This window comes from Podarcis muralis, chromosome 13, assembly GCF_964188315.1.
Source record: "Podarcis muralis chromosome 13, rPodMur119.hap1.1, whole genome shotgun sequence".
NCBI classification, from domain to species: domain Eukaryota; kingdom Metazoa; phylum Chordata; class Lepidosauria; order Squamata; family Lacertidae; genus Podarcis; species Podarcis muralis.
The window spans coordinates 49,544,614-49,571,523 of NC_135667.1; the positions used below are offsets into that span (position 1 = coordinate 49,544,614).

The following is a 26,910-nucleotide window of genomic DNA, read 5'->3' on the forward strand; positions in this document are numbered from 1 at the left end:
CAGGGGATCATTTTCAAGCTTCCGGCACCATTTTTGAATGAATTGCCAAAAGTTACATTTTTTCTGAAATTGTGACCCCGGGGCTTAGGGATTTTTTCAAAAAAATATTTTCTGCAGGTTAAGTTTTTGAGGGCTGATTTCTTGTCCTGTGATAAAAAGCCTTCTGTTTCGAGTTCCAAACCTTTCAGGAGAGCATTTTCAAGCTTTTGGCACCATTTTTGAGTGAACTCCCAAAAGTCAGATTTTTGCTGAAATTGTGACCCCGGGGCTTAGGGATTTTTTCAAAAAAATATTTTCTGCCGGTTAAGTTTTTGAGAGCTGATTTCTTCTCCTGTGATAAAAAGCCTTCTGTTTCCATCGCCAAAGCTTTCAGGGGAGCACTTGCAACCGGTTGGCACCATTTTTGAGTGAACTGCCAAAAGTCAGATTTTTGCTGAAATTGTGACCCCGGGGCTTAGGGATTTTTTCAAAAAAATATTTTCTGCCGGTTAAGTTTTTGAGGGCTGATTTCTTGTCCTGTGATAAAAAGCCTTATGGTTTGAGTGCCAAACCTTTCAGGGGAGCATTTTCAAGCTTTTGGCACCATTTTGGAGTGAATTGACAAAAGTCAGATTTTTGCTGAAATTGTGACCCCGGGGCTTAAGGATTTTTTCAAAAAAGTATTTTCTGCCGGTTAAGTTTTTTGGGCTGATTTCTTCTCCTGTGATAAAAAGCCTTCTGTTTCCATCGCCAAAGCTTTCAGGGGAGGATTTGCAACCGGTAGGCACCATTTTTGAGTGAATTTCCAAAAGTCAGATTTTTGCTGAAATTGTGACCCCGGGCCTTAGGGATTTTTTCAAAAAAATATTTTCTGCCGGTTAAGTTTTTTGGGCTGATTTCTTGTCCTGTGATAAAAAGCCTTCTGTTTCCATCGCCAAAGCTTTCAGGGGAGCATTTGCAACCGGTAGGCACCATTTTTGAGTGAATTTCCAAAAGACAGATTTTTGCTGAAATTGTGACCCCGGGGCTTTGGGATTTTTTCAAAAAAATATTTTCTGCCGGTTAAGTTTTTGAGAGCTGATTTCTTGTCCTGTGATAAAAAGCCTTCTGTTTCCATCGCCAAAGCTTTCAGGGGAGCACTTGCAACCGGTTGGCACCATTTTTGAGTGAACTGCCAAAAGTCAGATTTTTGCTGAAATTGTGACCCCGGGGCTTAGGGATTTTTTCAAAAAAATATTTTCCGCCGGTTAAGTTTTTGAGGGCTGATTTCTTGTCCTGTGATAAAAAGCCTTCTGTTTCGAGTGCCAAACCTTTCAGGAGAGCATTTTCAAGCTTTTGGCACCATTTTTGAGTATACTCCAAAAAGTCAGATTTTTGCTGAAATTGTGACCCCGGGGCTTAGGGATTTTTTCAAAAAAGTATTTTCTGCCGGTTAAGTTTTTTGGGCTGATTTCTTGTCCTGTGATAAAAAGCCTTCTGTTTCCATCGCCAAAGCTTTCAGGGGAGCATTTTCAAGCTTCCGGCACCATTTTTGAGTGAATTTCCAAAAGTCAGATTTTTGCTGAAATTGTGACCCCGGGGCTTAGAGATTTTTTCAAAAAAATATTTTCTGCCGGTTAAGTTTTTGAGGGCTGATTTCTTGCCCTGTGATAAAAAGCCTTCTGTTTCCATCGCCAAAGCGTTCAGGGGATCATTTTCAAGCTTCCGGCACCATTTTTGAATGAATTGCCAAAAGTTACATTTTTTCTGAAATTGTGACCCCGGGGCTTAGGGATTTTTTCAAAAAAATATTTTCTGCAGGTTAAGTTTTTGAGGGCTGATTTCTTGTCCTGTGATAAAAAGCCTTCTGTTTCGAGTTCCAAACCTTTCAGGAGAGCATTTTCAAGCTTTTGGCACCATTTTTGAGTGAACTCCCAAAAGTCAGATTTTTGCTGAAATTGTGACCCCGGGGCTTAGGGATTTTTTCAAAAAAATATTTTCTGCCGGTTAAGTTTTTGAGAGCTGATTTCTTCTCCTGTGATAAAAAGCCTTCTGTTTCCATCGCCAAAGCTTTCAGGGGAGCACTTGCAACCGGTTGGCACCATTTTTGAGTGAACTGCCAAAAGTCAGATTTTTGCTGAAATTGTGACCCCGGGGCTTAGGGATTTTTTCAAAAAAATATTTTCTGCCGGTTAAGTTTTTGAGGGCTGATTTCTTGTCCTGTGATAAAAAGCCTTATGGTTTGAGTGCCAAACCTTTCAGGGGAGCATTTTCAAGCTTTTGGCACCATTTTGGAGTGAATTGACAAAAGTCAGATTTTTGCTGAAATTGTGACCCCGGGGCTTAAGGATTTTTTCAAAAAAGTATTTTCTGCCGGTTAAGTTTTTTGGGCTGATTTCTTCTCCTGTGATAAAAAGCCTTCTGTTTCCATCGCCAAAGCTTTCAGGGGAGGATTTGCAACCGGTAGGCACCATTTTTGAGTGAATTTCCAAAAGTCAGATTTTTGCTGAAATTGTGACCCCGGGCCTTAGGGATTTTTTCAAAAAAATATTTTCTGCCGGTTAAGTTTTTGAGGCCTGATTTCTTGTCCTGTGATAAAAAGCCTTCTGTTTCCATCGCCAAAGCTTTCAGGGGATAATTTTCAAGCTTCCGGCATCATTTTTGAGTGAATTGCCAAAAGTTACATTTTTTCTGAAATTGTGACCCCGGGGCTTAGGGATTTTTTCAAAAAAATATGTTCTGCCGGTTAAGTTTTTGAGGGCTGATTTCTTGTCCTGTGATAAAAAAGCCTTCTGTTTCGAGTGCCAAACCTTTCAGGGGAGCATTTTCAAGCTTTTGGCACCATTTTTGAGTGAACTCCCAAAAGTCAGATTTTTGCTGAAATTGTGACCCCGGGGCTTAGGGATTTTTTCAAAAAAATATTTTCTGCCGCTTAAGTTTTTGAGGGCTGATTTCTTGTCCTGTGATAAAAAGCCTCCTGTTTTGAGTGCCAAACCTTTCAGGGGAGCATTTTCAAGCTTTTTTGAGTGAATTGACAAAAGTCAGATTTTTGCTGAAATTTTGACCCCGGGCCCGGCCTAAGGATTTTTTCAAAAAAGTATTTTCTGCCGGTTAAGTTTTTTGGGCTGATTTCTTGTCCTGTGATAAAAAGCCTTCTGTTTCCATCGCCAAAGCTTTCAGGGGAGCACTTGCAACCGGTTGGCACCATTTTTGAGTGAACTGCCAAAAGTCAGATTTTTGCTGAAATTGTGACCCCGGGGCTTAGGGATTTTTTCAAAAAAATATTTTCCGCCGGTTAAGTTTTTGAGGGCTGATTTCTTGTCCTGTGATAAAAAGCCTTATGTTTCGAGTGCCAAACCTTTCAGGGGAGCATTTTCAAGCTTTTGGCACCATTTTTGAGTGAATTGACAAAAGTCAGATTTTTGCTGAAATTGTGACCCCGGGGCTTAAGGATTTTTTCAAAAAAGTATTTTCTGCCGGTTAAGTTTTTTGGGCTGATTTCTTGTCCTGTGATAAAAAGCCTTCTGTTTCCATCGCCAAAGCTTTCAGGGGAGCATTTGCAACCGGTAGGCACCATTTTTGAGTTACTTGAGAAAAGTCAGATTTTTGCTGAAATTGTGACCCCAGGGCTTAGGGATTTTTTCAAAAAAATATTTTCTGCCGGTTAAGTTTTTGAGGGCTGATTTCTTGTCCTGTGATAAAAAGCCTTATGTTTCGAGTGCCAAAGCTTTCAGGGGAGCATTTTGAAGCTTCCGGCACCATTTTTGAGTGAATTTCCAAAAGTCAGTTTTTTGCTGAAATTGTGACCCCGGGGCCTAGGGATTTTTTCAAAACAATATTTTCTGCCGCTTAAGTTTTTGAGGGCTGATTTCTTGTCCTGTGATAAAAAGACTTCTGTTTCGAGTGCCAAACCTTTCAGGGGATCATTTTCAAGCTTCTGGCACCATTTTTGAGTGACTTGACAAAAGTCAGATTTTTGCTGAAATTGTGACCCCGGGGCTTAGGGATTTTTTCAAAAAAATATTTTCTGCCGGTTAAGTTTTTGAGGGCTGATTTCTTGTCCTGTGATAAAAAGCCTTCTGTTTTGAGTGCCAAACCTTTCAGGGGAGTATTTTCAAGCTTTTGGCACCATTTTTGAGTGAATTGACAAAAGTCAGATTTTTGCTGAAATTGTGACCCCGGGCCTTAAGGATTTTTTCAAAAAAGTATTTTCTGCCGGTTAAGTTTTTTGGGCTGATTTCTTCTCCTGTGATAAAAAGCCTTCTGTTTCCATCCCCAAAGCTTTCAGGGGAGCATTTGCAACCGGTAGGCACCATTTTTGAGTGAATTTCCAAAAGTCAGATTTTTGCTGAAATTGTGACCCCGGGCGTTAGGGATTTTTTCAAAAAAAAAATATTCTGCCGGTTAAGTTTTTGAGGGCTGATTTCTTGCCCTGTGATAAAAAGCCTTCTGTTTCCATCGCCTAAGCTTTCAGGGGATAATTTTCAAGCTTCCGGCATCATTTTTGAGTGAATTGCCAAAAGTTACATTTTTTCTGAAATTGTGACCCCGGGGCTTAGGGATTTTTTCAAAAAAATATGTTCTGCCGGTTAAGTTTTTGAGGGCTGATTTCTTGTCCTGTGATAAAAAAGCCTTCTGTTTCGAGTGCCAAACCTTTCAGGGGAGCATTTTCAAGCTCTTGGCACCATTTTTGAGTGAACTCCCAAAAGTCAGATTTTTGCTGAAATTGTGACCCCGGGGCTTAGGGATTTTTTCAAAAAAATATTTTCTGCCGCTTAAGTTTTTGAGGGCTGATTTCTTGTCCTGTGATAAAAAGCCTTCTGTTTTGAGTGCCAAACCTTTCAGGGGAGCATTTTCAAGCTTTTGGCACCATTTTTGAGTGAATTGACAAAAGTCAGATTTTTGCTGAAATTGTGACCCCGGGGCCTAAGGATTTTTTCAAAAAAGTATTTTCTGCCGGTTAAGTTTTTTGGGCTGATTTCTTGTCCTGTGATAAAAAGCCTTCTGTTTCCATCGCCAAAGCTTTCAGGGGAGCACTTGCAACCGGTTGGCACCATTTTTGAGTGAACTGCCAAAAGTCAGATTTTTGCTGAAATTGTGACCCCGGGGCTTAGGGATTTTTTCAAAAAAATATTTTCCGCCGGTTAAGTTTTTGAGGGCTGATTTCTTGTCCTGTGATAAAAAGCCTTATGTTTCGAGTGCCAAACCTTTCAGGGGAGCATTTTCAAGCTTTTGGCACCATTTTTGAGTGAATTGACAAAAGTCAGATTTTTGCTGAAATTGTGACCCCGGGGCTTAAGGATTTTTTCAAAAAAGTATTTTCTGCCGGTTAAGTTTTTTGGGCTGATTTCTTGTCCTGTGATAAAAAGCCTTCTGTTTCCATCGCCAAAGCTTTCAGGGGAGCATTTGCAACCGGTAGGCACCATTTTTGAGTTACTTGAGAAAAGTCAGATTTTTGCTGAAATTGTGACCCCAGGGCTTAGGGATTTTTTCAAAAAAATATTTTCTGCCGGTTAAGTTTTTGAGGGCTGATTTCTTGTCCTGTGATAAAAAGCCTTATGTTTCGAGTGCCAAAGCTTTCAGGGGAGCATTTTGAAGCTTCCGGCACCATTTTTGAGTGAATTTCCAAAAGTCAGTTTTTTGCTGAAATTGTGACCCCGGGGCCTAGGGATTTTTTCAAAACAATATTTTCTGCCGCTTAAGTTTTTGAGGGCTGATTTCTTGTCCTGTGATAAAAAGACTTCTGTTTCGAGTGCCAAACCTTTCAGGGGATCATTTTCAAGCTTCTGGCACCATTTTTGAGTGACTTGACAAAAGTCAGATTTTTGCTGAAATTGTGACCCCGGGGCTTAGGGATTTTTTCAAAAAAATATTTTCTGCCGGTTAAGTTTTTGAGGGCTGATTTCTTGTCCTGTGATAAAAAGCCTTCTGTTTTGAGTGCCAAACCTTTCAGGGGAGTATTTTCAAGCTTTTGGCACCATTTTTGAGTGAATTGACAAAAGTCAGATTTTTGCTGAAATTGTGACCCCGGGCCTTAAGGATTTTTTCAAAAAAGTATTTTCTGCCGGTTAAGTTTTTTGGGCTGATTTCTTCTCCTGTGATAAAAAGCCTTCTGTTTCCATCCCCAAAGCTTTCAGGGGAGCATTTGCAACCGGTAGGCACCATTTTTGAGTGAATTTCCAAAAGTCAGATTTTTGCTGAAATTGTGACCCCGGGCGTTAGGGATTTTTTCAAAAAAAAAATATTCTGCCGGTTAAGTTTTTGAGGGCTGATTTCTTGCCCTGTGATAAAAAGCCTTCTGTTTCCATCGCCTAAGCTTTCAGGGGATAATTTTCAAGCTTCCGGCATCATTTTTGAGTGAATTGCCAAAAGTTACATTTTTTCTGAAATTGTGACCCCGGGGCTTAGGGATTTTTTCAAAAAAATATGTTCTGCCGGTTAAGTTTTTGAGGGCTGATTTCTTGTCCTGTGATAAAAAAGCCTTCTGTTTCGAGTGCCAAACCTTTCAGGGGAGCATTTTCAAGCTCTTGGCACCATTTTTGAGTGAACTCCCAAAAGTCAGATTTTTGCTGAAATTGTGACCCCGGGGCTTAGGGATTTTTTCAAAAAAATATTTTCTGCCGCTTAAGTTTTTGAGGGCTGATTTCTTGTCCTGTGATAAAAAGCCTTCTGTTTTGAGTGCCAAACCTTTCAGGGGAGCATTTTCAAGCTTTTGGCACCATTTTTGAGTGAATTGACAAAAGTCAGATTTTTGCTGAAATTGTGACCCCGGGGCCTAAGGATTTTTTCAAAAAAGTATTTTCTGCCGGTTAAGTTTTTTGGGCTGATTTCTTGTCCTGTGATAAAAAGCCTTCTGTTTCCATCGCCAAAGCTTTCAGGGGAGCATTTGCAACCGGTAGGCACCATTTTTGAGTGAATTTCCAAAAGTCAGATTTTTGCTGAAATTGTGACCCCGGGGCTTAGGGATTTTTTCAAAAAAATATTTTCTGCCGCTTAAGTTTTTGAGGGCTGATTTCTTGTCCTGTGATAAAAAGCCTTTTGTTTCGAATGCCAAACCTTTCAGGGGATCATTTTCAAGCTTCCGGCACCATTTTTGAGTGAATTGCCAAAAGTTACATTTTTTTCTGAAATTGTTACCCCGGGGCTTAGGGATTTTTTCAAAAAAATATGTTCTGCCGGTTAAGTTTTTGAGGGCTGATTTCTTGTCCTGTGATAAAAAGCCTTCTGTTTTGAGTGCCAAACCTTTCAGGGGAGCATTTTCAAGCTTTTGGCACCATTTTTGAGTGAACTCCCAAAAGTCAGATTTTGCTGAAATTGTGATCACGGGGCTTACGGATTTTTTCAAAAAAAAAATATTCTGCCGGTTAGGTTTTTGAGGGCTGATTTCTTGTCCTCTGATAAAAAGCCTTCTGTTTCCATCGCCAAAGCTTTCAGGAGAGCATTTTCAAGCTTTTGGCACCATTTTTGAGTGAACTCCCAAAAGTCAGATTTTTGCTGAAATTGTGACCCCGGGGCTTAGGGATTTTTTCAAAAAAGTATTTTCTGCCGGTTAAGTTTTTTGGGCTGATTTCTTGTCCTGTGATAAAAAGCCTTCTGTTTCCATCGCCAAAGCTTTCAGGGGAGCATTTTCAAGCTTCCGGCACCATTTTTGAGTGAATTTCCAAAAGTCAGATTTTTGCTGAAATTGTGACCCCGGGGCTTAGAGATTTTTTCAAAAAAATATTTTCTGCCGGTTAAGTTTTTGAGGGCTGATTTCTTGCCCTGTGATAAAAAGCCTTCTGTTTCCATCGCCAAAGCTTTCAGGGGATCATTTTCAAGCTTCCGGCACCATTTTTGAGTGAATTGCCAAAAGTTACATTTTTTCTGAAATTGTGACCCCGGGCCTTAGGGATTTTTTCAAAAAAATATTTTCTGCAGGTTAGGTTTTTGAGGGCTGATTTCTTCTCCTGTGATAAAAAGCCTTCTGTTTCCATCGCCAAAGCTTTCAGGGGAGCATTTGCAACCGGTAGGCACCATTTTTGAGTGAATTTCCAAAAGTCAGATTTTTGCTGAAATTGTGACCCCGGGCCTTAGGGATTTTTTCAAAAAAATATTTTCTGCCGGTTAAGTTTTTGAGGGCTGATTTCTTGCCCTGTGATAAAAAGCCTTCTGTTTCCATCGCCAAAGCTTTCATGGGATAATTTTCAAGCTTCCGGCATCATTTTTGAGTGAATTGCCAAAAGTTACATTTTTTCTGAAATTGTGACCCCGGGGCTTAGGGATTTTTTCAAAAAATTATTTTCCGCCGGTTAAGTTTTTGAGGGCTGATTTCTTGTCCTGTGATAAAAAGGCTTCTGTTTCGACTGCCAAAGCTTTCAGGGGAGCATTTGCAAGCGTTTGGCACCATTTTTGAGTGAATTGCCAAAAGTCAGATTTTTGCTGAAATTGTGATCACGGGGCTTACGGATTTTTTCAAAAAAAATATATTCTGCCGGTTAGGTTTTTGAGGGCTGATTTCTTGTCCCGTGATAAAAAGCCTTCTGTTTCCATCGCCAAAGCTTTCAGGGGAGCACTTGCAACCGGTTGGCACCATTTTTGAGTGAATTGCCAAAAGTCAGATTTTTGCTGAAATTGTGACCCCGGGGCTTAGGGATTTTTTCAAAAAAATATTTTCTGCCGCTTAAGTTTTTGAGGGCTGATTTCTTGTCCTGTGATAAAAAGCCTTCTGTTTCGAGTGCCAAACCTTTCAGGAGAGCATTTTCAAGCTTTTGGCACCATTTTTGAGTGAACTCCCAAAAGTCAGATTTTTGCTGAAATTGTGACCCCGGGGCTTAGGGATTTTTTCAAAAAAGTATTTTCTGCCGGTTAAGTTTTTTGGGCTGATTTCTTGTCCTGTGATAAAAAGCCTTCAGTTTCCATCGCCAAAGCTTTCAGGGGAGCATTTTCAAGCTTCTGGCACCATTTTTGAGTGAATTGCCAAAAGTTACATTTTTTCTGAAATTGTGACCCCGGGCCTTAGGGATTTTTTCAAAAAAATATTTTCTGCAGGTTAAGTTTTTGAGGGCTGATTTCTTCTCCTGTGATAAAAAGGCTTCTGTTTCGACTGCCAAAGCTTTCAGGGGAGCATTTGCAAGCGTTTGGCACCATTTTTGAGTGAATTGCCAAAAGTCAGATTTTTGCTGAAATTGTGAGCCCGAGGCTTAGGGATTTTTTCAAAAAATTATTTTCCGCTGGTTAAGTTGCTGAGGGCTGATTTCTTTTCCTGTGACAGAAAGCCTTCTGTTTCGACTGCCAAAGCTTTCAGGGGAGCATTTGCAAGCGTATGGCACCATTTTTGAGTGAATTGCCAAAAGTCAGATTTTTGCTGAAATTGTGACCCCGGGGCTTAGGGATTTTTTCAAAAAATTATTTTCCGCTGGTTAAGTTGCTGAGGGCTGACTTCTTTTCCTGTGACAGAAAGCCTACTGTTTCGACAGCCAAAGCTTTCAGGGGAGCATTTGCAAGCGTTTGGCACCATTTTTGAGTGAATTGCCAAAAGTCAGATATTTACTGAAATTGTGAGCCCGAGGCTTAGGGATTTTTTCAAAAAATTATTTTCCGCTGGTTAAGTTGCTGAGGGCTGATTTCTTTTCCTGTGACAGAAAGCCTTCTGTTTCGACTGCCAAAGCTTTCAGGGGAGCATTTGCAAGCGTTTGGCACCATTTTTGAGTGAATTGCCAAAAGTCAGATTTTTGCTGAAATTGTGACCCCAGGGCTTCAGGATTTTTTTAAAAAAATTATTTTCTGCCGCTTAAGTTTTTGAGGGCTGATTTCTTGTCCTGTGATAAAAAGCCTTCTGTTTCGAGTGCCAAACCTTTCAGGAGAGCATTTTCAAGCTTTTGGCACCATTTTTGAGTGAACTCCCAAAAGTCAGATTTTTGCTGAAATTGTGACCCCGGGGCTTAGGGATTTTTTCAAAAAAGTATTTTCTGCCGGTTAAGTTTTTTGGGCTGATTTCTTGTCCTGTGATAAAAAGCCTTCTGTTTCCATCGCCAAAGCTTTCAGGGGAGCATTTTCAAGCTTCCGGCACCATTTTTGAGTGAATTTCCAAAAGTCAGATTTTTGCTGAAATTGTGACCCCGGGGCTTAGAGATTTTTTCAAAAAAATATTTTCTGCCGGTTAAGTTTTTGAGGGCTGATTTCTTGCCCTGTGATAAAAAGCCTTCTGTTTCCATCGCCAAAGCTTTCAGGGGATCATTTTCAAGCTTCCGGCACCATTTTTGAGTGAATTGCCAAAAGTTACATTTTTCCTGAAATTGTGACGCCGGGCCTTAGGGATTTTTTCAAAAAAATATTTTCTGCAGGTTAAGTTTTTGAGGGCTGATTTCTTCTCCTGTGATAAAAAGCCTTCTGTTTCCATCGCCAAAGCTTTCAGGGGAGCATTTGCAACCGGTAGGCACCATTTTTGAGTGAATTTCCAAAAGTCAGATTTTTGCTGAAATTGTGACCCCGGGCCTTAGGGATTTTTTCAAAAAAATATTTTCTGCCGGTTAAGTTTTTGAGGGCTGATTTCTTGCCCTGTGATAAAAAGCCTTCTGTTTCCATCGACAAAGCTTTCAGGGGATAATTTTCAAGCTTCCGGCATCATTTTTGAGTGAATTGCCAAAAGTTACATTTTTTTCTGAAATTGTGACCCCGGGGCTTAGGGATTTTTTTCAAAAAATTATTTTCCGCCGGTTAAGTTTTTGAGGGCTGATTTCTTGTCCTGTGATAAAAAGGTTTCTGTTTCGACTGCCAAAGCTTTCAGGGGAGCATTTGCAAGCGTTTGGCACCATTTTTGAGTGAATTGCCAAAAGTCAGATTTTTGCTGAAATTGTGAGCCCGAGGCTTAGGGATTTTTTCAAAAAATTATTTTCCGCTGGTTAAGTTGCTGAGGGCTGATTTCTTTTCCTGTGACAGAAAGCCTACTGTTTCGACAGCCAAAGCTTTCAGGGGAGCATTTGCAAGCGTTTGGCACCATTTTTGAGTGAATTGCCAAAAGTCAGATATTTACTGAAATTGTGAGCCCGAGGCTTAGGGATTTTTTCAAAAAATTATTTTCCGCTGGTTAAGTTGCTGAGGGCTGATTTCTTTTCCTGTGACAGAAAGCCTTCTGTTTCGACTGCCAAAGCTTTCAGGGGAGCATTTGCAAGCGTTTGGCACCATTTTTGAGTGAATTGCCAAAAGTCAGATTTTTGCTGAACTTGTGACCCCAGGGCTTCAGGATTTTTTAAAAAAAATTATTTTCCTCCGGTTAAGTTGTTGAAGGCTGCTTTCTTCTCCTGTGGCAAAAAGCCTTCTGTTTGGACTGCCAAAGCCTTCAAGGGAGCATTTGCAAGCATTTGGCACCATTTTTGAGTGAATTGCCAAAAGTCAGATATTTGCTGAGATTGTGACCCTGGGGCTTAGGGATTTTTTTAAAAAATATTTTCCGCCGGTTAAGTTGCTGAGGGCTGATTTCTTTTCCCGTGAAAAAAAGCCTTCTGTTTCTACTGCCAAAGCTTTCAGGGGAGCATTTGCAAGCGTTTGGCTCCATTTTTGAGTGAATTGCCAAATGTCAGATTTTTGCTGAAATTGTGACCCCGGGGCTTCAGGATTTTTTTAAAAAAATTATGTTCCGCTGGTTAAGTTGTCGAGGGCTGCTTTCTTCTCCTGTGACAAAAAGCCTTCTGTTTCGACGGCCAAAGCTTTCAGGGGAGCATTTGCAAGCGTTTGGCTCCATTTTTGAGTGAATTGCCAAAAGTCAGATTTTTGCTGAAATTGTGACCCCGGGCCTTAGGGATTTTTTCAAAAAAATATTTTCCGCTGGTTAAGTTGTCGAGGGCTGGTTTCTTCTCCTGTGACAAAAAGCCTTCTGTTTCGACTGCCAAAGCTTTCAGGGGAGCATTTGCAAGCGTTTGGCACCATTTTTGAGTGAATTGCCAAAAGTCAGATTTTTGCTGAAATTGTGACCCTGGGGCTTAGGGATTTTTTTTTTTAAAAAAAAATTCTGCCAGTTAAGTTGTTAAGCGGTGATTTCTTTTCCTGTGACAGAAAGCCTTCTGTTTCGACTGCCAAAGCTTTCAGGGGAGCATTTGGAAGCGTTTGGCACCATTTTTGAGTGAATTGCCAAAAGTCAGATTTTTGCTGAAATTGTGACCCCGGGGCTTAGGGATTTTTCCCCAAAAAAAATTTCCACCGGTTAAGTTGCTGAGGGTGCATGTCTTTTCCTGTGACAAAAAGCCTTCTGTTTCGACTGCCAGATCTTTCAGGGGAGCATTTGCAAGCGTTTGGCACCATTTTTGAGTGAATTGCCAAAAGTCAGATTTTTGCTGAAATTGTGACCCCGGGGCTTAGGGATTTTTTCAAAAAATTATTTTCCGCTGGTTAAGTTGCTGAGGGCTGATTTCTTTTCCCGTGACAGAAAGCCTTCTGTTTCGACTGCCAAAGCTTTCAGGGGAGCATTTGGAAGCGTTTGGCACCATTTTTGAAGAATTGCCAAAAGTCAGGTTTTTTCTGAAATTGTGACCCCGGGGCTTAGGGATTTTTTCAAAAAATTATTTTCCGCTGGTTAAGTTGCTGAGGGCTGATTTCTTTTCCCGTGACAAAAAGCCTTCTGTTTCGACTGCCAAAGCTTTCAGGGGAGCATTTGCAAGCGTTTGGCACCATTTTTGAAGAATTGCCAAAAGTCAGGTTTTTTTCTGAAATTGTGACCCCGGGGCTTAGGGATTTTTTCAAAAAATTATTTTCCGCCGGTTAAGTTGCTGAGGGCTAATTTCTTTTCCCGTGACAAAAAGGCTTCTGTTTCGACTGCCAAAGCTTTCAGGGTAGCATTTGCAAGCGTTTGGCACCATTTTTGAGGGAATTGCCAAAAGTCAGATTTTTGCTGAAATTGTGACCCCGGGGCTTCAGGATTTTTTTAAAAAAATTATTTTCCGCTGGTTAAGTTGTCGAGGGCTGATTTCCTCTCCTGTGACAAAAAGCCTTCTGTTTCGACTGCCAAAGCTTTCACGGGAGCATTTGGAAGCGTTTGGCACCATTTTTGAGTGAATTGCCAAAAGTCAGATTTTTGCTGAAATTGTGACCCCGGGGCTTAGGGATTCTTTCAAAAAATTATTTTCCGCCGGTTAAGTTGCTGAGGGCTAATTTCTTTTCCCGTGACAAAAAGGCTTCTGTTTCGACTGCCAAAGCTTTCAGGGTAGCATTTGCAAGCGTTTGGCACCATTTTTGAGGGAATTGCCAAAAGTCAGATTTTTGCTGAAATTGTGACCCCGGGGCTTCAGGATTTTTTTAAAAAAATTATTTTCCGCTGGTTAAGTTGTCGAGGGCTGATTTCCTCTCCTGTGACAAAAAGCCTTCTGTTTCGACTGCCAAAGCTTTCACGGGAGCATTTGGAAGCGTTTGGCACCATTTTTGAGTGAATTGCCAAAAGTCAGATTTTTGCTGAAATTGTGACCCCGGGGCTTAGGGATTCTTTCAAAAAATTATTTTCCGCCGGTTAAGTTGCTGAGGGCTAATTTCTTTTCCCGTGACAAAAAGGCTTCTGTTTCGACTGCCAAAGCTTTCAGGGTAGCATTTGCAAGCGTTTGGCACCATTTTTGAGTGAATTGCCAAAAGTCAGATTTTTGCTGAAATTGTGACCCCGGGGCTTAGGGATTTTTTTTTCAAAAAATTATTTTCCGCCGGTTAAGTTGCTGAGGGCTGATTTCTTTTGCCGTGACAAAAAGGCTTCTGTTTCGACTGCCAAAGCTTTCAGGGGAGCATTTGCAAGCGTTTGGCACCATTTTTGAGTGAATTGCTAAAAGTCATATATTTGCTGAAATTGTGAGCCCGAGGCTTAGGGATTTTTTCAAAAAAATATTTTCCGCTGGTAAAGTTTTTGAGGGCTGATTTCTTCTCCTGTGAGAAAAAGCCTTGTTTCGACTGCCAAAGCTTTCAGAGGAGCATTTGCAAGCGTTTGGCACCATTTTTGAGTGAATTGCCAAAAGTCAGATTTTTCCTGAAATTGTGACCCCAGGGCTTAGGGATTTTTACAAAAAAAAAAAATTCCGCCGGTTAAGTTGTCGAGGGTGGATGTCTTTTCCTGTGACAAAAAGCCTTCTGTTTCGACGGCCAAAGCTTTGAGAGGAGCATTTGCAAGCGTTTGGCACCATTTTTGAGTGAATTGCCAAAAGTCAGATTTTTGCTGAATTTGTGACCCCGGGGCTTAGGGATTATTTTTTTAAAAAAAAAATTCTGCCGGTTAAGTTGTTAAGCAGTGATTTCTTTTCCTGTGACAAAAAGCCTTCTGTTTGACTGCCAAAGCTATCAGGGGAGCATTTGCAAGCGTTTGGCACCATTTTTGAGTGAATTGCCAAAAGTCAGATTTTTGCTGAAATTGTGACCCGGCGGCTTAGGGATTTTTTCCGAATTTTTTTTTCCTCCGGTTAAGTTGCTGAGGGCTGATTTCTTGTCCTGTGATAAAAAGCCTTCTGTTTCGACTGCCAGATCTTTCAAGGGAGCATTTGCAAGCGTTTCATACCATTTTTGAGTGAATTGCCAAAAGTCAGATTTTTGCTGAAATTGTGACCCCGGAGCTTAGGGATTTTTTTTTAAAAAAAACATTTTCGCTGGTTATGTTGTTGAAGGCTGCTTTCTTCTCCTGTGACAAAAAGCCTGTTTCGACGGCCAAACTTTCAGCGGAGCATTTGCAAGCGTTTGGCACCATTTTTGAGTGAATTGCCAAAAGTCAGATTTTTCCTGAAATTCTGACCCCGGGGCTTAGGGATTTTTTCAAAAAAAAAATAAATTGTCCGCCGGTTAAGTTGTCGAGGGTGGATGTGTTTTCCTGTGACAAAAAGCCTTCTGTTTCGACGGCCAAAGCTTTGAGAGGAGCATTTGCAAGCGTTTGGCACCATTTTTTAGTGAATTGCTAAAAGTCAGATTTTTGCTGAAATTGTGACCCCGGGGCTTAGGGATTTTTTCAAAAAAAAAAAATTGTCCGCCGGTTAAGTTGTCGAGGGCTGATTTCTTCTCCTGTGACAAAAAGCCTTTTGTTTCGACTGCCAAAGCTTTCAGGGGAGCACTTGTAAGCGTTTGGCACCATTTTTGAGTGAATTGCCAAAAGTCAGATTTTTTCCTGAAATTGTGACCCCGGGGCTTAGGGATTTTTTCAAAAAAAAAGTTGTCCACCGGTTAAGTTGTCGAGGGTGGATGTCTTTTCCTGTGACAAAAAGCCTTCTGTTTCGACTGCCAAAGCTTTGAGAGGAGCATTTGCAAGCGTTTGGCACCATTTTTGAGTGAATTGCTAAAAGTCAGATTTTTGCTGAAATTGTGACCCCGGGGCTTAGGGATTTTTTCCAAAAAATTTTTTTCCTCCGGTTAAGTTGTTGAAGGATGCTTTCTTCTCCTGTGACAAAAAGCCTTCTCTTTCGACTGCCAAAGCTTTCAGGGGAGCATTTGCAAGCGTTTGGCACCATTTTTGAGTGAATTGCCAAAAGTCAGATTTTTGCTGAAATTGTGACCCCGGGCCTTAGAGATTTTTTCAAAAAAAAAAAATTTCCGCCGGTTAAGTTGTTGAAGGCTGATTTCTTCTCCTGTGACAAAAAGCCTTCTGTTTCGACTGCCAAAGCTTTCAGGGGAGCATTTGCAAGCATTTGGCTCCATTTTCGAGTGAATTTCCAAAAGTCAGATTTTTGCTGAAATTGTGACCCCGGGCCTTAGGGATTTTTTCAAAAAAAAAAAAATTTCCGCCGGTTAAGTTGTTGAAGGCTGCTTTCTTCTCCTGTGACAAAAAGCCTTCTGTTTCGACTGCCAAAGCTTTCAGGGGAGCATTTGCAAGCATTTGGCTCCATTTTTGAGTGAATTTCCAAAAGTCAGATTTTTGCTGAAATTGTGACCCCGGGCCTTAGGGATTTTTTCAAAAAATATTTTCCCCCGGTTAAGTTGCTGAGGGTGGATGTCTTTTCCTGTGACAAAAAGCCTTCTGTTTCGACGGCCAAAGCTTTCAGAGGAGCATTTGCAAGCGTTCGGCACCATTTTTGAGTGAATTGCCAAAAGTCAGATTTTTGCTGAAAGTGTTACCCAGCTTCGGGATTTTTTCAAAAACATCTTTTTCCTCCGGATAAGTTCCTGAGGGCTGATTTCTTGTCCTGTGATAAAAAGCCTTCTGTTTCGACTGCCAAACCTTTCAGTGTAGCATTTGCAAATGTTTGGCACCATTTTTGAGTGAATTGCCAAAAGTCAGATTTTTGTTGACATTGTGACCTCTGGGCTTAGGGATTTTCACAAAAAAATAATATTTCGCCTGTTAAGTTGCTAACAATATAGGAGAAAAACCCACGGAGTGAATTTTTCACAGCCCCACAGTTGTTGTTGTCTGTATTTATTGAATTATTTCAGCATGCAAAATAGGGCACGGATGTAAGGGTTGATGGGGCCAAGTAGGCATGATGGAAGGAACAGTATTTGTTCTTTAAGTGTGTCTGCCTCATTTACATGTGAGGAAGCCGGAATCAAGCAACAATCCAACAGAATAAGAAATCTAGCCACTATTGTTTTCATTACTGACACACATCTAAAGAAGCAGGTAAGTTTTGGCACTTTGAAGTCAGTGGTTTTTATTCACACAATGTTCCCAGTTGTGCCTCAGCTGTGTCATATCTACGGGAAACTGCCCAGAATAGACCCACATCCCATGTCATTCTGGCCTCCTTCGGGAGAAAGGGTGAAATATAAATTCAACAAATAAAATAATTATAAGTGAGTGTCCGGCTTGGGAACGTTCTTTGGAAGCCCAACATCTGACATGGCTTCCTTCTGAGAGCAGGAAGCTCCTGCAGCCAATCAGAAGCCGTCCCTTGCCCCCCCCTTCTAGAACCCACCACTCTCAACCAACTCTCAACTGCCTCCCCCCCAACATTCAGACTCGCTTTAATAGCATAACTTTGCACCACTACTGTGAACTGAGTTACTGAGTTACACTGCTATGGCTGACCTTCGCAAAGGTAAGAACCTGGAACCCCATAGGATTATAGAATTGTAGAGTTGGGAGGGACCCCAAGGGTCATCTAGACCAACCCCCAGCTAAAGCATCCATGGCAGATGGCCATCCCACCTCTGCTGAAAAACCTCCAAGGAAGGAGAGTCTACTGCCCACTGAGGGATTTCTTCCCACTGTCAAACAGCTCTTGCTGTCAGAAAGCTTTTCTTGAAGTTGAGTCAGAATCTCCTTATTGTAGCTTGAATCCACGGCTTCAGGTCCTAAGGGCCTCTGGAGCAGGAGAAAACAATCTTTCTCCTTCCTCCCTGTGACGGCCCTTGAGATATTGAGAGGGCTGCATGGTGTGGCTCTCATATCCATGTCCTGAGGGACAGAGAGCAAAACGCTTCTCTGTCCCCTTTCTCCAGCCCAGGCAGAATTGCAAGGGGTCAGTGCATCTGGCTGGTAAGAAGATGGTTGGAGTTTGGAGCCCAGCCAGGGCTGGCTGTGGGCAGGATATTTTCTGTTGTGAATTACCATATTTTTCGCTCTATAGGACGCACTTTTTCCCCTTCAAAAATGAAGGGGAAATGTGTGTGCGTCCTATGGAGCGAAGAAGCCATAGCCCCGCGACCCTCTCCCAGCTGGAAAGGTGATGCTCGGCTATGGCAGCAGCCTCTCCGCTGCGCCTTTCCGCTGCTCCCTGACCTGCTCTTTGGGGCTGGTGGTGGGCTTCCCCTGCCAGCCCCAAAGAGCAGGTCGAAAGGAACCTGAAGCCTGGAGAGGGAGAGGGGTCGGTGCACACCGACCCCTCTCGCTCTCCAGGTTTCCAAGGTAAGCCGCCTGAACGGCACCTTGTTTTATTGGCAGAAGTAAGGGGTTGCTGGAAAAATTACTAACTAGAGATGCAGAAAAGGGAGGCATGGGGAAGTCGGTGAAAGAGGGTAAATGAAAAGAGGGTTATGAACCTATACGTGTTTTATATGTTGTGTTTGTTTTTGTATTGCGTTGTGTATGTTTAAAAAATTTATGTTGGAAAACTAATAAAAATTTATATATATATATAAAAAAGAACGGCACCTTGTTTTAGAGTGGGGAAACAAGAGGGGGAAAATTCTCCCCCTCTCTGCGCAGCGCCTCCTGCCGCTTCACTGAAGGGGCGCTGGGCAGAGAGGGGGAGAATTTTTTTTCTTGTTCTTCCCCCTCTAAAACAAGGTGCGTCCTATTGTCCGGTGCGTCCTATGGTGCGAAAAATACGGTACTGGTTGGTAACTTCCTCTGTTTTTATTTTCCTTTCTGTCTCACAGGTTCTCAGGCAGGAAGACATCAGCATAAACAAATAGCGCTGGAGATTGTGGTATGTTAATTCCTTGGGGAATCTGTTTCCCACATATTTATTTATTTATATTTCTATACCGCTTTATATTTTTAATAAAAATCTCAAAGCGGTTTACAGCATAATAAATCAATAAAACAATAAAACAATAGCTGGGCAATGTTCCTCCGGCCTCAGGAGGAGCCTCTTCAGTGGGGCTGGCTGGTGGGGCTGGGCCTCGCCCCCCTGGCCAGGTGGAAAGGGCCTTGCAGGGAGCGGCCATCACCCTCCCACCTGCCCCCTAGGTCCCTCCGCTGGCTGGCTGCCCCCTGGTGTGGCTGGGGGGAGAGAAAATATGGACGGCGATCTGCCCCAGAAGAAAATCTTTGGGGAGGGTCCCCGGGACCCCTGTCTCCTAGAGTGGATGCCTTTGGCAGGAGAGTAAAATGTCCTTCTTCCTTTGCAGGGCCGTGGTTTGGAAGTGCCAGTCAGGGCTCCGGCCAAGCAGCAGCCCAGCGGTGCCATGTCCAAAACCAACATCAGCAGGTATGCTGTGCCCTTCTGTGGCAGGGGTGGGGCAGTCTGAGGATGGCACGGCCGGTGTGCTGGGCTATTGCCTCATAAGAAAAGGTTTTTGATAGAGGGTGAATTGAATGGGTGGAGGGTTGGAGGAGAGGCAGAAAGAAGAGCTCATTCGACCGTGGCTAGGGGGCGCGATCTGGACGGTTCTCCAGGGGCGCAAGGTCACTCAGCTACGGCTCTGCGTACAGGGCGCCCTTGACATTTGAGAGCCCAAAGTTGGCCCTTGGTTGGGCACAGTTCCAGGTTGAAACCTGTGGAGGCCCCTAGGCAGTCAAAATATCCCTGGGCTCCTTGCAAATCATATCCTGATATGTTTTTTATTTTAGCAACCAACAATAATTAATAGGCAAAACAAACAGTACTTATTCTGATCCGTTGTTGCCTGGCCCATAGGCCTACTCTGCCCATTGAAGAATCTGGCTCTGGTGGAGATCAAGCCCAGAATTCTCCCTGTCTCCCCCAATCATACTAACTGAGCTTGTTTCTTCCTTAGGCGAGAGGCCGGCCAGAACAAAGGGGGAAAGGCTCCCAGCTCAGGTAAGTGGAAATGCCAACTGAGTGCCCCATATTCTAGGAATGCTTCCTTCCCTTGTCCCCCATCCTCATGCCCCAGACTGGGGCTAGCATGGCAGGGAGCCAGGCGCCTGCTCATGTTTCTTTTTTCTTTGCAGTGTGGGAGCCTTTCCCCAACACATATTTTGTTCTGGCGAAATCCCTGGAGAGGCGTGGCGAACATCAGGTACGAGGGCAGAGGGAATGAAGGGATCCTTGTGAAACATGTTTTGGGAGTCCCACCTGTGGCTTCCATTCTCATGCGATGTCCTTCTTCCTCCACAGGGCCACGCCTCCAGGGATGAGGCTCCAGCGCCGGCTCCCGGAATGAACCAAGCAACATCCCGGCGGTTCCCAGCTGTCGTCCCTCGCGGCGCGTCCCCACTGCCCCTCCTCCGTACGGGCATGGCTCCATCCCGGCCCGGTTTGGCACAGAAGCAGCAGCCAAAGTTTCCTCCCATTAAAACAGCTTCTCAGCTGAGGGAGGAGACTTTGGCTGTTGCTTCTGTGCTAGGCCGGTCGGACGCCCGTACGGTGGAGAAGTGGGGAGCCCTTCTAAGATCAGGTAAGTGGAAATGCCCCTTCCCAGGTCCCCCACCCTCCTGCCCCAGACTGGGGCTAGTGTGGCTGGGAGACAGGAGCCTTCTGATGTCTCTGTTTGTTTTGCAGCGAGGGATAAGTACAGCCGTGGAACCGCCGCATTCCTCCGGGAGGGACTGGAGCCCAGACGACGGCCTCTTGCCCCTGAGGTAATGGGACAGGGGGGAGGAGGGGGGCCTTAGGAAACACACAAGGAGGGCCTGCAGGATCAGGCCAAGGGGCCATCTGGTCCAGCCTCCTCTTCTCCCAGGGGCCACCCAGATGCCACTGCGAAAGCAGTCAACAGGATTCGACCCCAAGAAGCAGTGCTTCAAAGATCCCTTCTTTCTTGCAGGATCTCGATCGTGCACCGCTGTGGCTGCTGCCCAAGCCTCCCCCCAAAAGACCAGGTAAGAGGAAGGGAACCTTTGCACAGGGCGGGGAGAAGGCTGGGGGCCTTCCTACAGGGGTTGCTTCACTACAGCTCCCATTGTCCTTGACGACTGTCCTTTCCCCCCTTCTTTTTTTTTTAATAAAAAAACACAGGTTGAGGCGAATTCCAGAGCGTTTGGATCTCAGCTGAAGGACTGGAAATCTTTATGCAGGAGATCATTTCCAACGCCTCTGATGCACTGGACAAGATCAGCTATGAGAGTCTGACAGATCCCTCAAAGCTGGAAAGTGGCAAAGAGCTGAAGATAGATATCATTCCCAATCCCCATGATCGCACCCTCACCTTGGTGGACACCGGTATTGGCATGACAAAGGCAGACCTTATCAACATTCTGGGCACCATTGCGAAGTCTGGCACCAAATCCTTCATGGAAGCCTTGCAGGCTGGTGCAGACATCTCCATGATTGGACAGTTCGGTGTGGGCTTTTACTCTGCTTACCTTGTGGCTGAGAAGGTTGTGGTTATCACCAAGCACAACGATGATGAACAGTATGCCTGGGAGTCATCTGCAGGCAGCTGCTTCACTGTCAAAACTGACCATGGCGAACCCATTGTCCGTGGTACCAAAGTGATCTTGCACCTGAAGGAAGATCAGACTGAATACCTGGAGGAACGTCGCATCAAGGAAGTGCTGAAGAAGCACTCCCAGTTCATCGGCTACCCTATCACCCTCTATCTGGCGAAGGAGCGTGAGAAGGAAATCAGCGACGATGAGGCAGAAGAGTAAAAAGTGGAGAAGGAGGATGAAGAGGCAGCCCCCAAGGATGAGGAGGAGAAGCCCAAGATTGAAGATGTGGGCTCAGGTGAAGAGGAGGAAGGTGGCAAGAGCAAGAAGAAGACCAAGAAGATCAAGGAAAAGTACATCGACCAGGAGGAACTGAACAAGCCCAAGCCCATCTGGAACCGAAACCCTGATGACATCACTCAGGAGGACTATGGCGAGTTCTACAAGAGCTTGACTAATGATTGGGAAGACCACCTGGCTGTTAAGCACTTCTCTGTGGAGGGGCAGTTGGAATTCCGGGCGCTTCTCTTCATCCCACGCCGGGCCCCATTGACCTCTTTGAGAACAAGAAGAAAAAGAACAACATCAAGCTCTATGTGAGGCGCGTCTTCATTATGGACAGCTGTGATGAACTCATCCCAGTGTACCTGAACTTCATCCGGGGTGTAGTGGACTCCGAGGATCTGCCCCTGAACATCTCCCGTGAGATGCTGCAACAAAGCAAGATTCTCAAAGTGATTCGCAAGAACATCGTCAAGAAATGCCTGGAGCTTTTTGCAGAGCTGGCGGAGGACAAAGAAAACTACAAGAAGTTCTACGAGGCCTTCTCCAAAAATCTCAAGCCGGGGATCCATGAGGACTCTACCAACAGGAAATGCCTGTCAGAACTGTTGCGGTACCACACTTCCCACTCCGGCGATGAGATGAATTCCCTCTCCGAATATGTGTCCCGTATGAAGGAAAACCAGGAAAGCATCTCTTACATCACAGGTGAGAGCAAGGAGCAGGTGGCTAACTCTGCCTTTGTGGAGCGAGTGAGGAGACGTGGTTTTGAGGTGGTGTACATGACAGAGCCCATTGATGAGTAGAGCGTGCAGCAGCAGGAGGAATTTGATGGCAAGACCTTGGTGTCCATCACCAAAGAAGGGCTGGAGCTGCCAGAGGATGAGGACGAGAAGCAGAAGATGGAGGAGAGCAAAGCCAAGTTTGAGAACCTTTGCAAACTCATGAAGGAAATCCTGGAGAAGAAAGTTGACAAGGTGACGGTCTCAAACAGGCTGGTCTCCTGGCCCTGCTGTATTGTCACCAGCACCTATGGCTGGACCGCCAACGTGGAACGTATCATGAAGGCCCAGGCCTTGCGAGACAACTCCACCACGGGCTACATGATGGCCAAGAAGCACCTGGAGATCAATCCTGACCACCCCATTGTAGAGACGCTGCGTCAGAAGGCCGAGGCAGACAAGAATGACAAGGCCCTCAAGGACCTTGTGGTGCTGCTCTTGGAGACAGCACTGCTTTCCTCTGGCTTCTCCTTGGAGGACCCACAGACTCACTCCAACCGTATCTATAGGATGATCAAGCTGGGACTCGGGATTGAGGAAGATGAGGTTGGTGCTGAAGAGCCTAGTGCCGCTGTCTCTGAAGATATTCCCCCTCTGGAAGGAGACGAGGATGCCTCACGCATGGAGGAGGTGGACTAAAGAGACCTCCCCCTCTGTCTTGCCCCCATCCATTCCCTGCACCATCGCCTTGCTCAGGAAGACTGGCTCCGGCAGGGCTCTGGCAGGCCTTCGTCAGCAGTCTCTCACTACCTTCCTGTAGAATTGGTAGCCCGTGTGACAAGGGGTCTCCACACCTATCTGAGCTGTCTTTCTGCTTGTTTAGAAGAAATGCTGCTTTAGGGGAAAGGGACCGGCCCACTGGTTTTAGGTTTTCCCTCCCCCCATGCGGGTTTTATCCTTTTTCTGTTGGGCCACCAAGCATCCATCCTACCATAGCTGAGGTGAACACAGTGAATGTCCTCCCCACTAATAGAGCAGTGAGTTGACTCCTTGCCTCCCTCCCTCCCTGCTGCCCTTTGTCCTCAGAGAGCAGGGACTTGTACTCTTGTTGGCTGTTTGTATTTGGTTTGGTTTTACTGGAATTAAAATAACAAAGAATGTGGTTTACCTTGATGAAAACAAGGCGCATTAAATGCTTCAATATATTACTTTCGTCCTGTGTTTACTGTCAGTACCAATGTCTTGTAATAGTCGCCTGTGGCTTCTAAAAGCAGGCCCTCCAACATTTCTCCAGTGAGAATAGGGATGTCCCATTCCATCATGATAATTTTACTATTTATACCTGTCAGGGAACTGACATTGGAGCTAGAGGCGAAGAGAAGGCTCTCAGATGATGCTGGAGAAGGGCCCAGCAGGGAGAGAGGCAACTCAGTAGAGGGGGAAGCAAATCAGCACAACACCAGAGATAAAGGGGGGCAGAGGGGGGAATCGGCGAGAGGGCTCCAGGACTCTTCACTGGACACCAGCGGGGAGAGCACAGGTCCTCTGCTACCCACGCCCTCCCTGCGCAGATGACGTCCGCGCAGTGAGAGTAGGAGGAGACTGGGCGTCAAACAACTTTTATGTTGGAAGAGGTTTAAGAAACGCCCACTGATGGATTCTGCCAGCGACTGAGGCAGTCACGGAGAGAAGGGCTGTCCAGTCAGAAAGGTTTAACAAGGCAAGTTAGCCTGGAGAGGCAGCAGCTTACGCACGAGCAACCCAATACCCTACCCATCTGATTGGGTGGCCCCAGCCTCTCTGGGCAGCTTCCAACATATATAAAAACATAATAAAACATTAAACTTCCCTCTACAGGATTGTCTTCAGACAGCTCGGGGGTTGGATAACTCCATACCCTCCAACATCTCTCCAATGAAAATAGAGACATCCTAAGGAAAAGTGGGGCGTTGTGGGATCAAATCAGAAACCGAGATGGCTTCTCCAAATTAGGGATTTGCATGGAAAATAGGGACACTTGGAGGGTCTGTAAAAGCCATCAGCGTGTAGCAGCAGCCACACCCCAGGAAAGGCTTTGACCAGCCAGCTAAAGCAAGTGAGGGTAACCAGTGGTTCTCAAACCCTCAGAGAGTTAATACAGAGACAGGCTCTGGTGGATTGAGCAGAGGAGACCAATTGTGGTTCCAGTGGTCTGCAGGTACTGTAGAGGGAAGTGAGGGGCAGAGGGGGCTTGTCGGCCTGGTAAGGCAGCCCATCTCAGAGAAGAAAAACCCTGATTTTAAATCTCCACTGCATGCATGTATGTGTGTTGCATATACGATGGAAATCTTTAAACGGCTCCCAATACTGGTGTTGCCTCAAATCTAGTTTTATTTTTTTAGGGAGACGTGTCTCAAATTAGTTCTATGCCTCCTACTGATGTGGGTGGTGCTGTGGTCTAAAACCACTGGGACTCTTGGGATTGCCGATCAGAAGGTTGGCGGTTCAAATCCCCGTGACGGGGTGAGCTCCCATTCCTCTGTCCCAGCTCCTGCCAACCTAGCAGTTCAAAAGCACACCAGTGCAAGTAGATAAATGGGTATCAGTGCGGTGGGAAGCTAAATGGCATTTCCGTGTGCTTTGGTTTCCGTCACGGTGTCCCATTGCGCCAGAAGCGGTTTAGTCCTGCTGGCCACATGACCTGGAAAACTCTGTGGACAAACGCCGGCTCCGTTGGCCTGAAAGCAAGATGAGCACCACAACCCCATAGTTGCCTTTGACTGGACTTAACCATCCAGGGGTCCTTTGCCTTTTTTTCTAATGCCTCCTACTATATCAACTTCCAGTAAAGTTTTCCAGTTTTTGAGGCTCCATCAATTCTTTCCACAGTATGTTCCTCCTATCTCTCAAGAGTGAGGAAGTAATAGAGTTGTGGGGACATTTTTCTCTTGTTTCTGGATAGTGGGTGAACAACTCTGGGCATTTGTTGTTTGGAATAAATTACATTGTAGATTAGAGGTAGGAATTAATAAATATGTATTATATGTAATTATGCTTCATTCATCCATAATAGCATATACTTAAGGGTATTGCTTAATCTACTTTTGGAAAACCGTAAACAAGCAAAATTGTAAACAGCAAATTAAACACTGACTCATGACTTTTCCACGGTCTTCAACTGGAAAGTTCTCAGGGACAGATTTACAAGAACAATACACTTGCTTCCAACTGTCATACCTGTGTTTCCTTTCCTGAAGGGGAGGGGGAGAGTTAAATGATGCAAGGAAACTATAAATATCAGTTAGGCATAGTAATACTTCTTTAAACCACACCAAGGAAACACCATAATGTTGTGGGAACCACTAAACAAAGTTTCCTATTTCTTTCACACACACTGTTTGAAACGGTGAACTGAAACTTGACTTACTCGAGTAAATTAGAGTAGAATAGGGCTTAATTTTAGCAAGGTTACAGAGATCATTTTGCCAAAAGAACATCGCTGTTCTCAAGGGAGATCCAAGGAGGAAACAAACCTCCCTCGCAGAGTCATATTCCGGAGCCTCTTTTATTCCTGCGGCACTGAGAATGTCTACATGAGATTAGTTCTTATGTATAGCAAATGCAGTACAGTATACTAATAGAGTTTAAAATTAAGGATGTGGACCTGTGGGAATTAGAGATATGGCCAAGTAATGTGGCATGTGATAGACTGGTGCAGGAATCGAACAGGGTACCTCTGAGGGATTCTGTGTGACACACACACTGCCAGCTAAGGGCATTTCCACACTTCTGTTTGCCCCATGGTTTCTAGACATGTTTCTAGGCAAGCAGTTTTCTGCTTTCCCCCTTGCCATCTTCCTTTCTAGGGAGCTCTTTAGCTCTAAACTGGAGCAAACATCAATCTGGAGAAAACCCGAATGGCCATTTGTTCCAAATGAGCACTAAAGAGCTGTGGGGTTTTTTTCCTGGGAGGAAAGCCCTAAGAGACAAAAGAAGCGTGAGAAAAGTGAAATCTCTGGAAACGAAAAAAAGGAATCAAAGCAGTAACAACAAAGAAGTTTCCTAAATTCACTCAGACATTACCATTCACGTGGTTGTGCCATCCAAAACAGAATGGTACTGCCATCGCCGGATTTACATATAAGCTTAACAAGCTATAGCTTAGGGCCCCACTCTCTTGGGGGCCCCAAAAAAATTAAAGGAAAAAAACCTGGACATGCATTTCCAAAATATAAGATAAAAAAACAAATTAAATAAAACCTACATACAGCAACAGTGTTTTGTATTGTGTAGGTCCATAAAATACCATATAGCATATATTCAACACAAAAAACAGTGACAATTTGTTGTTGACAAACGACAGCTGGACATATAAAGGGCCCCATTATCTTCAAGAGCTTAGGGCCTCATCAAACCTAAATCCAGCCCTAGGTACAGCTATTAGCCCTGAAATCCTGCCCTAAATCTAAACCTAAACCTAAATCCAGCCCTGGGTACAGCTATTAGCCCTGAACATGGAACCTTCCGGGGAGGAAAGGATTGCTGATTTCTTGCCCTGCTTGTATACTTCCCCAAAGCATTCTCCGCTGGAAAGACGACGTTCTAGACCAGGGATTACTATTGTTATTTGTTGAATTTATATATCGCCCTATACCTGGAGGTCTCAGGGCGGTTCTGTGCTGTCTGGGACTGGTCAGAGTATTGATCTGGAGAGTACCACACTGGCTACCCCTACCTCAGTGGACCTTTGATCTGAGGATCAGGGGTCAGCAAACTTTTTCAGCAGGGGGCCGGTCCACTGTACCTCAGACCTTGTGGGGGGCCGGACTATATTTTGAAAAAAAATAATGAATGAATTCCTATGCCCCACAAATAACCCAGAGATGCATTTTAAATAAAAGCACACATTCTACTCATGTGAAAACATGCTGATTCCTGGACCGTCCGCGGGCTGGATTTAGAAAGCAGTTGGGCCGGATCCATAGCTGTCAACTTACAGATTTGAAAATAAGGGACCGGCAGACTCGAAAATAAGGGATCAGCAGC

At 44.2% G+C, this 26,910-nt stretch overlaps 1 pseudogene across 1 annotated transcript; it reads left to right on the top strand.

Annotated features, from left to right (window-relative positions):
- Positions 1 to 20,277: 20,277 nt before the first annotated feature.
- On the top strand, positions 20,278 to 23,052 carry LOC114581522 (heat shock protein HSP 90-beta pseudogene; annotated as a pseudogene). Its single transcript, XR_013390475.1, has 2 exons — positions 20,278 to 20,332; positions 20,469 to 23,052. The product of XR_013390475.1 is annotated as a heat shock protein HSP 90-beta pseudogene (transcript).
- The last annotated feature ends 3,858 nt before the right edge of the window (positions 23,053 to 26,910 follow it).